Source organism: Benincasa hispida, chromosome 11, assembly GCF_009727055.1.
Source record: "Benincasa hispida cultivar B227 chromosome 11, ASM972705v1, whole genome shotgun sequence".
Classification (NCBI taxonomy): domain Eukaryota; kingdom Viridiplantae; phylum Streptophyta; class Magnoliopsida; order Cucurbitales; family Cucurbitaceae; genus Benincasa; species Benincasa hispida.
In genome coordinates, this window is record NC_052359.1 from 56,650,727 (window position 1) to 56,659,777 (window position 9,051).

The following is a 9,051-nucleotide window of genomic DNA, read 5'->3' on the forward strand; positions in this document are numbered from 1 at the left end:
GTGAACTTAGGTTTATGTGAATCATATTTTAAACTATTTAAAAAATGATCTTAGCCTAAGTTTGCATGCAATTCTGAAGTATTGATTTTAATTTTTAATTTCATTTAATTATAATGATTATAAAATAAATGAAACAAATTAATGAAATATTTAGTAAAATTATAACATTTATAAAATTACCTAAAGCAGTGTCATGCTTCATGCAATCTCCATTTCATTACTTAACATACATAACAATTATATATTAAAGTAATGAAATAAATTATATATTATAATTCTTATAATATAAATGATGTATGACAATGTTATTATGCTTGGAAACATATATTATAACACTTATATTATATGATACATGAGCATGCTATAAAATAAATCATGCAACTATATTGTAACATTCATAATATTTATGATGCATGATTAATGCATAACCTATGGTGGGATTTTATTATATGACATACATTATGACATATAAAACAATAAAATTAAACCATACATTAAATGCATAATTTAAAGAGTAATAATTGGATCAAGATTTGAAACACTAGGGCACAACATTGCAATGCTACTGTACAGTCGCTCTTTCGGAAGCTTCTCTTAGCGATTGTGCGGTACTTGTTCCCGCTCACGAACAAGTCAGCCAACTCAAATACGGACTGCCAGTGGCACACCGAGTGCCTCTCGCAACCTCCACCCCCATTTTAGGGAAAACGGTTTTAGAAAACGGGTTTGGAGAAAAGGTTTTCGTAAGATGTTTTTGTGAGTGTGAATAAAGAAAGAAAGATTGTAGTAGACTAGAAAGCAATAAGCAACAACAACAGCTTTATAGAGTACTACTTCGGGTATGAGGAAGTGATGGTTAGTCTTATCTCTATATAGTGCATTCTGAACAAAAAGCCAACTGGCGCCCTTGCATATGCAAAAGGGCGAGTGGTCACTTACAATGAAAATGTAAAGAAAGCAAGCTAACTAAGCTAATACAATACAAGATATGAAAGTATGCTAGAAGGGGGTAGGATTGGGCATGCGGCCATGGGCAACAGGCCCTGGACAAGCATGACCGTGACATTTCCTCCAATTCTTCTCCGATTTGGGCCTTGTTTTCTCTAGAAAATCACCAAAAACTCATGACGACACAAGACATAAAAAATACAAACTCGATTGCAATAGTTATGCCCAAACACTGTTCCCTTACAAATCAAATTTGTAACAAAAGTAGTAAAACTATACAGTCCAATCCTGAAACATCCAAAATTATAAATAACATACATTTCATATACATTCATCAACATAAATACATAAAATGTACAAAACCCACCATCAATCTGTAATTTAATTTTGGAAAAATAAAATTGGGACCAAGAATGTCGCTCTAATACCAATTGAGGACTATGAGGTCCAATGCAGAAGCGGGGATCTGTCCTAATTGAAAATTTCACATATCCATAAAAATACAGAATCCCAAGTATGCATTCTAAAACAAATTTACAGTATGTTAAGAAAAAGATTAGGGAAGAAATAGGTTTAAGATTTACTAACCCTTGAAGAACGAAAGCCTTCACGAATTTACTCTGCAATTGGTCACGAATAATCACAATCACAAACCCTACGATGTTCACAAACAAAAACCAAAAAGCCAACACTTTGGATACTACAAGAAGAAAGCCTTCTGTATTCTCCTTAGGGCTTGAGAATATGCAAGAGGTGTGGGCTTTGCTTCTATTTTGACATAAGAAGAAGATCACAGTTATCATCATCTTCCCATGTTTTGTTAAGAGAGAAATAAGGGGAAAGAGTTAATTAACTCCCTCCACAATTAAATTCAAATAGTAAGATAATAATTAAAGTAAAACTGTTTTAATTTAATCAATATATAATTATATAATATAAGTAAATAATATAGTTTGATTATCTCAACAACGATATTTAATATAAATCTCATTTATATTAAATTTAATTATATGAATCCAACCCATATAATTAATATTTGAATCATATTCAAATATTTATTTCCTCCCAAATTAAACTTTACATTATAATGTATCAAATATATTATATTAATTATATCATATATAATTAATCCCTCAATTAATTTAAAAAAAATCAAATTATTCCAAAATTAATTCTCAATTAATCTCAGTTGAGCTACAAAGAGGACCTTATGGACCTATAGATGAAGCATCAATGGTACTTGGATAATTAATTAAACATTTTTAATTATATTACCCAACTTTCATTAACTACCGGTCACTCCACTAAAGATTGATAGTTGTACTCTTCGTACTATAGATATATTTCTGTGTCCATTGGATATAACCAATCAACAGTGCGATGACCCTTCACAAATTGCTCATAAATACATTTGGGTCAAAAATACTATTTTGCCCTTGTAGTTACTTCCAACTCTTTAAGTACCATTGATCCCTCTAATGAACAATAAGTCATAGTTCAACTATGACCAAACCTCTCTCGAGCCAAGAGAGGGTGTGGCGTCACATTGTTCAAGCCCTGGAATAAGCCCTTAAGGGAGAAATTTATCTACTTACCCCGACATTAGGGAAGGAGTGAATTCCATCTTGTGTAATTGTGTTCCCAACTACCTAATCAGACAAATCTCTAAAATGGTAGGCTTATTGAGTCGGTGATTTGACCGCTTTCATCCATACAAATCCAAGGACCGCTTTCATAGGCAGGAGTTCACAACCCACTCAGGATTCAGGTCATGTCACCTATGGTCATCCTAGTTGAAATGTAAGTCTCCATTATAAACAGCATTATATAATGAGATTATTCATTTCATGGTCTGATCTTATACTAACTCCTTTGTATAGAACACCCCCGCTCACATGTCTCTATATGAATGATCAAGATCAAATCATTTGTAGCACTTTACAAAAATTGCAACATCTACAAAGTGGGCCATATTCGCAGTGCCACCAGGATAAGGTACTCAGCCTTATCCATCTACTAAATACCATTTAGGTTGTCACTTAAACATGATCTACATATATGTTCTACATACATTTTTAAGCTACAGAAGATAACCTCGTATGTTAGTTTATTGGTTTTGTGAGTTAATGCCACCAAATGTCAAATAAAATTTCTCAGATTTTATTAACAACTACAGGTTCCACAAGATTTAGGGCATCAACCCTAACAGGTGTCACTCATGTGATGCGATGAAGTAAGTTAAGGAAGTTAATGAGGGAAGGCCATTTAGGTAAGTCTTATTAGGAATGCTTAAGGTAAGACAATGCGATGTTGGATAGGAGTATGTAATAACCAGGAAAGTGAAGGGGGTTGAATCCCATGGTAGAAGCGTTTTGTTACAACGCCTTACATCCCGCAATTTGATGTTTAAATTAAATAAAACCATACAAAATAGAATATATAAACATGTAAATTAGCATGCATTATGGAAAAGATCAGAATGATTCTTACCTTTGTAGATTCCCTAAGTGTCACGAACAATCCTCTCCAAGGTTCCAACGAATAGATCTCTAAATGGTCTTGATCACGAATAACTCATTGAGCGATCTCGAACACTACCACGAGAGTTACCTCGTTATTCTCTGTGATTCCAATAGAGAGATAGGTGGTATCCAACTATTGGGAAAGGGAGAGGAGGATAAGATTTTGGAGAGTAGAAAGGATTTATGGCTTAAAAAAAATTCTGCACAATAACACTATGGAGTTGTGTATTGTCAGAGTTTCTCTACAATGAGAATTGTGTATTAGATACATTCCCAAAAGGTTATAGGGAGGTCTTTATATAGAGAAGGGCCGAGGCCCTTTCTCAATATATTTTCCTTTTATATAATTGATTAAATGACATTTATTTAATTAAGTAAATTTAATTTGCACAATAATTAAATAACTATTTATACATTAAATCTAATTTAATGCATACATTTAATTATCATATACATCCCATGTATATGTGCAAAATCTCTCTATTAATTAAGTCTTTATGAATCTAATTCACTTGAATTAATTAATTTAAATCTTATTCAAATATTGCTTTCCAATTTAATTATAGATCATATTCATAATTAATTACATATTAATCTCATTAATATATAGTTTCCTTAAATTAATTTGAACAATTCAAATTATCCCTTTTAAGTATCCTTTAGTGAGCTAATAAAAGGACTTGGTGGATATGTAGATCAGAAGCTCCAACGATATGAGATTAATTGGTTAAACTCATTAACCAAGTTAATCAATATTTGTTAACTGTGGGTACACTCAACTAAAGACCCACAGCTGCACTCTTCTCACTACAGATATATTTTTATGTCCACGAATATAGACCAAGACTGTAACGACCCAACCCCCTAGGACCGAGGTAAGGCCGTTACTAAAATAAATGCATGCAAAGAATTTAAAACGACGCTCAGTCATTTGAAGTAAATGTTAACTAAAAATAAGAGAAGTTCAAAAGACGTTTATTAAATGCAATTGTTGAAAACAATAATAGGGTACCCATAAATCATAAAGGTTAATAAGTACATATGAAAAACAATTCTTAATAATAAGTTTCAAACATCAAAACTAAACATTAAGGAAAACATGAAAAGAACTCTAAATCTCATGATGCGGAAGCGTAAAAAAAACTAGTCCCAGTCGCTCGATCATGAATTCCGCTGTGCCATCGCCAGTGCATCTCTACCCTTACCTGAAACATCAACATAAGAAAGAATGAGTATAAAATACTCAGTAAGTAACCTCACCACTGGGGTCAGGCTAGGCATCTATGTCCTCTAGATACCCACATATGGCACATAAATACATGTAACATATAAGAGACTGAGTCCTATCCTATTGTACTTAAGTATGCTCACAAAACTGGTGAATCCCAAAGGAAACACAAAACTGGTGAATCTCGAAGGAAACACAAACTGGTGAATCCCGAAGGAAACACAAAACTGGTGAATCCCAAAGGAAACACAAAACTGGTGAATCCCGAAGGAAACACAAACTGGTGAATCCCGAAGGAAACACAAACTGGTGAATCCCGAAGGAAATACAAACTGGTGAATCCCGAAGGAAACACAAACTGGTGAATCCCAAAGGAAACACAAACTGGTAAGCATCTAACTAATTAATGAGGATATTCACATAGTCTTAACGTGCTAAGATTCAACATTGTACGGTTTTAAAGCATACATAAAAATCCTTAGTACCATGGCTGCATCACATACCCATAATTCTTAACAATATATTATACATCATCCATGTATAACTTATATCATAAATCCACAACATACAAGTATGCCTCAATGCCAACAGATCAAACATCGACATATGAAAACACATACTATCACATACTAACGATAAAGCACTTAGGTGTGTATGTAAATAAATCAGAATTTGTGCCAGAACATACTTTGATTCAAGTCATACTGTCAATCAACATGCTAACATTTACCATAACATACACTTATCATGCTAGCATACAACTAGAGCCTGGCCCGTGGGCAGTTCCAGTGATAAGATTACTTACCTCGAGTCGATACTCTACAGATAAAAAATTTTAGACCACCAAACTATGACGGCAATCCAAAGTAGCGGTCTTAACAACAAAACAACTCTCAAATTTCAGTTGAAGCCATAATTGTAAGACTTCAGGTCCAAGTCCAAACTATCAAGAACTTATTCAAAGAAAGAAAAACACTTCCATGACGGTGCCTCTTTTGACTTCCAAACTTCCTGACGACTTAAGCTTGAAACAAAATTCAATAAAGATGAGTCATAACACCGAAACACAATATTAATGGCCAAGAGAACGAAACGAACCGACACAACCTTACCCCAATAGATCTGACGAAGACCAAAACAGACCTGTCGTGGCAGGGCGATGACAGCCGGTAGCGAAGCGGCTAGGGTGGCGAACGCGGGGGAGCTGGATCCGAGACGTCGATCGGAGGTGGCGCGGCTTAACCAGTTGGCAAGAACCGTCGTGAGCGAAGGGCGCGGGAAGCAGTGCAGTCAAATCCCTAGATCTAACATGGACGACTTTGGGGAGACGCAGCGGTGCACGAGAACGAGCAACACGCGCGCGGCTAGGTTTGAGACGTTGATCAGAGGTGGCGCAGCTTGACCGGTCGGCGAGACGGGAGCGAAGGGCGAGGGTTGCCGAGAGAGAAAGAGAGGCGAGCGGCTGGGATTCGTGGCTAGCGGCGGACGTTCAGCGTCCGATCTGGGCGGCGTTCGAGCGAGGCGGCTGTGAGACAGATGAGGGTGCCCTTTTTATTTAAAAAAAAACTAATAATAATAATAATTTATCTATTATTATTATTATTAAAAAAAAAAAAAGGAAAATAGTATATCTCTAATTAAATCCTTTCTTTAACCCTTTATACTATTTAATCCCTTTCCTTTTTTAAAAAATAATTAATTCCTGCCATAACTTTTCAAATTGAATTTGAAAATTGAATAATTTTTTAATAATTTCCACGACAACACTTAAATCCTCGCATTTATACTTTAAATTCAGAATTCCAAACATGCCCTTCAACTAAGGACAATTACTGAAAAGGGAAAAGTTTTACATTAATAATAAATAAATAAAAAGGTGTAGGATGTTACAAAGACTATTAAGTTAGTTCTTCACGAGTGTTCGTAACTTCAACTAGGTCAAATTACCGTTTTACCCATGGGTTACCTCGACATCTTAAGTACCAGTGCTCCTATAATGAACAACATGTTTATGGTCCAACCAATAAATAAAAGCCTCTCTCAGGCTAATGAGAGAGTAGGGCCCTTTGTTCAAGTCCCGGAGACACCACTTAACAGAACACTCATCTACTTACCCTTGAGGCGGGAAGAAGCGAATTCCATCTTGTATTATTATGTTCGCAGCTCTCCACTCGGTCTTGTCCCCAAAATGGTAGGCATATTGGGTCGGAAATCTACCCACCCTCACTCATGCAAATAAAAGGACAATCCCTCGTGAACAGGAGTTCATAATATACTCAGGATTAAAACTAAGTCGCCTAGGTCATCCTATTGAAATAGGAACCTAACTAGTCAACAGTGTTACATCTAGTAGTTACTATTTCGCGGTCCAATCTTAGGCAAACTCATTGCATAAAATACCCCCACTCGTGTGTTACCTACATGAACGCGTTGGATCATTATTTTTGTATCAAATACAAAGTGGGTCTTCCATAAAGTTACCAGGATAAGGTATCCAACCTTATGCCTATACTATATATCCTTTAGGTTGTATCTTGAACATTGATCCTCGTATGTCTCCACATACAGTTCAAGACTCATGAGATAGCCTTGGATGTTAGTTTATTGGACTTTAGTTATTAAGACAAATTAGACAACAATACAAACAATAACTTCTATTGAATTAATATCTATAACTCTTTATTGATGACAGTCAATTAATAACATTTACTATCTACGAGTTTTAGGGCATAAAACCCAACATACCCCACTTGAACTAAAACTCTAGTCAGTGGGTTATACACAATTCAAAAGGTGAGATTATTGTAAATAAATACAATAAACTAGGGCATCCATATACCCATTACACTTCTCCCACTTGCCCTATATTGTACAATGTACATATCTCATAGACCTAGACTTGCTAGATGACCCTCAAATACTTTAGCTATGAGAGAGCCTTCGTAAATTGATCAACAATGGTTACTACCCCACTGTTGTCACAGTATAAGGTGATAGCAAGTCCATATTTATAACCATTTCCAAATCACTTGGGAACTTCCTCAGTCAAACTTCTTCCTTTTTTGCTTCACAAGCAGACACATACTTAGATTCCATAATGGAATTTGCAATGTGTCTTTGCTTGGTGCTACACCATACTACAACTACCTATTTAGTGTAAACACCGATCCTAGCGTGGATTTTCCAGAATCCTTTCCAGTTTAAAATCAAAGTTGGTGTATCCTATAAGGATCAAATCCTTAGCTCTATCACTAGCTTGTACTCCCTCATTCTCCTATGATATTTGAAGACGTTCTTAACCGCTGCCCAGTGGTCAAACCTTGGATTGGACTGGTACCTACTAACAATTCCCAATGTACTAAAAATGTCTGGCCTAGTGTAGAGCATAACATACATTAAGCTATCACAACTGAGGCATGAGGAATTTGTCTCATATCCTCAACTTCTTTAGGTGTCTTAGGACACTGTTCCTTTAGACTCAATAAGGTACTCTACATCATTCCCAATGAGTAGGATATCATCCACATAAAGTATTACAAAAGCTTCTTTATCTTTGATGATTTTCATGTAGATACAAATTTCATCAACGTTTTGATCAAAATCAAAAGATCTTATCGTTGTATCAAATCTAATGTTCCAAGATCTGGATGTCTATTTCAATCCTTAAATGGATCGATTCAACTTGCAAACTTTTTGCTCTTGACCTTGGGCTATGAATCCCTAGGGCTGAGACATAAATATATTCTTCTCAAGATTGCCATTCAGGAAAGTAGTCTTGACATTCATTTGTCATATCTCATAGTCATAATATGTGGTTGTGGACAAGATAATTCTTATAGACTTAAACATAGCAACAAGGGAAGAAGGAAACAGGCCCCTTCCCTTTGGGTTTAACCCTTTGCTACAAGTCTAGCTTTGAAGGTTTGTACCTCTCCAGCTACATCTCTCTTTCTTTTGTAAATCCATTTACACCCTGTGGTTTGACCTCTTCAGGTACTACAAGCTCCCATACTGAATTGGAGTACATGGCTCCATTTCAAGGTCCATAACTTTGACCCATTGGTCTTTGTCTACGTCATTCATTATCTGTTTATAGGACAATAGATCCTCAATACCATCATCTGGTATGACAACCTGAGTTTCAGTTAAACCAAAGTAACGGTCAGATTGTATCACAATCCTCTCACTGCGTCAAGGCTCCCTCAATGATTGAAACGACGAGACTGACCTGAAGTGCTGGCTCCTTCATTAACTCTTGATGAAGGACCAGCTTCATCAATAACCCTTGTTGATTCTTCAGTAGCTTCATTTAATACTACTTTGCTACGTGATTTACTGGTTTATGATATCTCA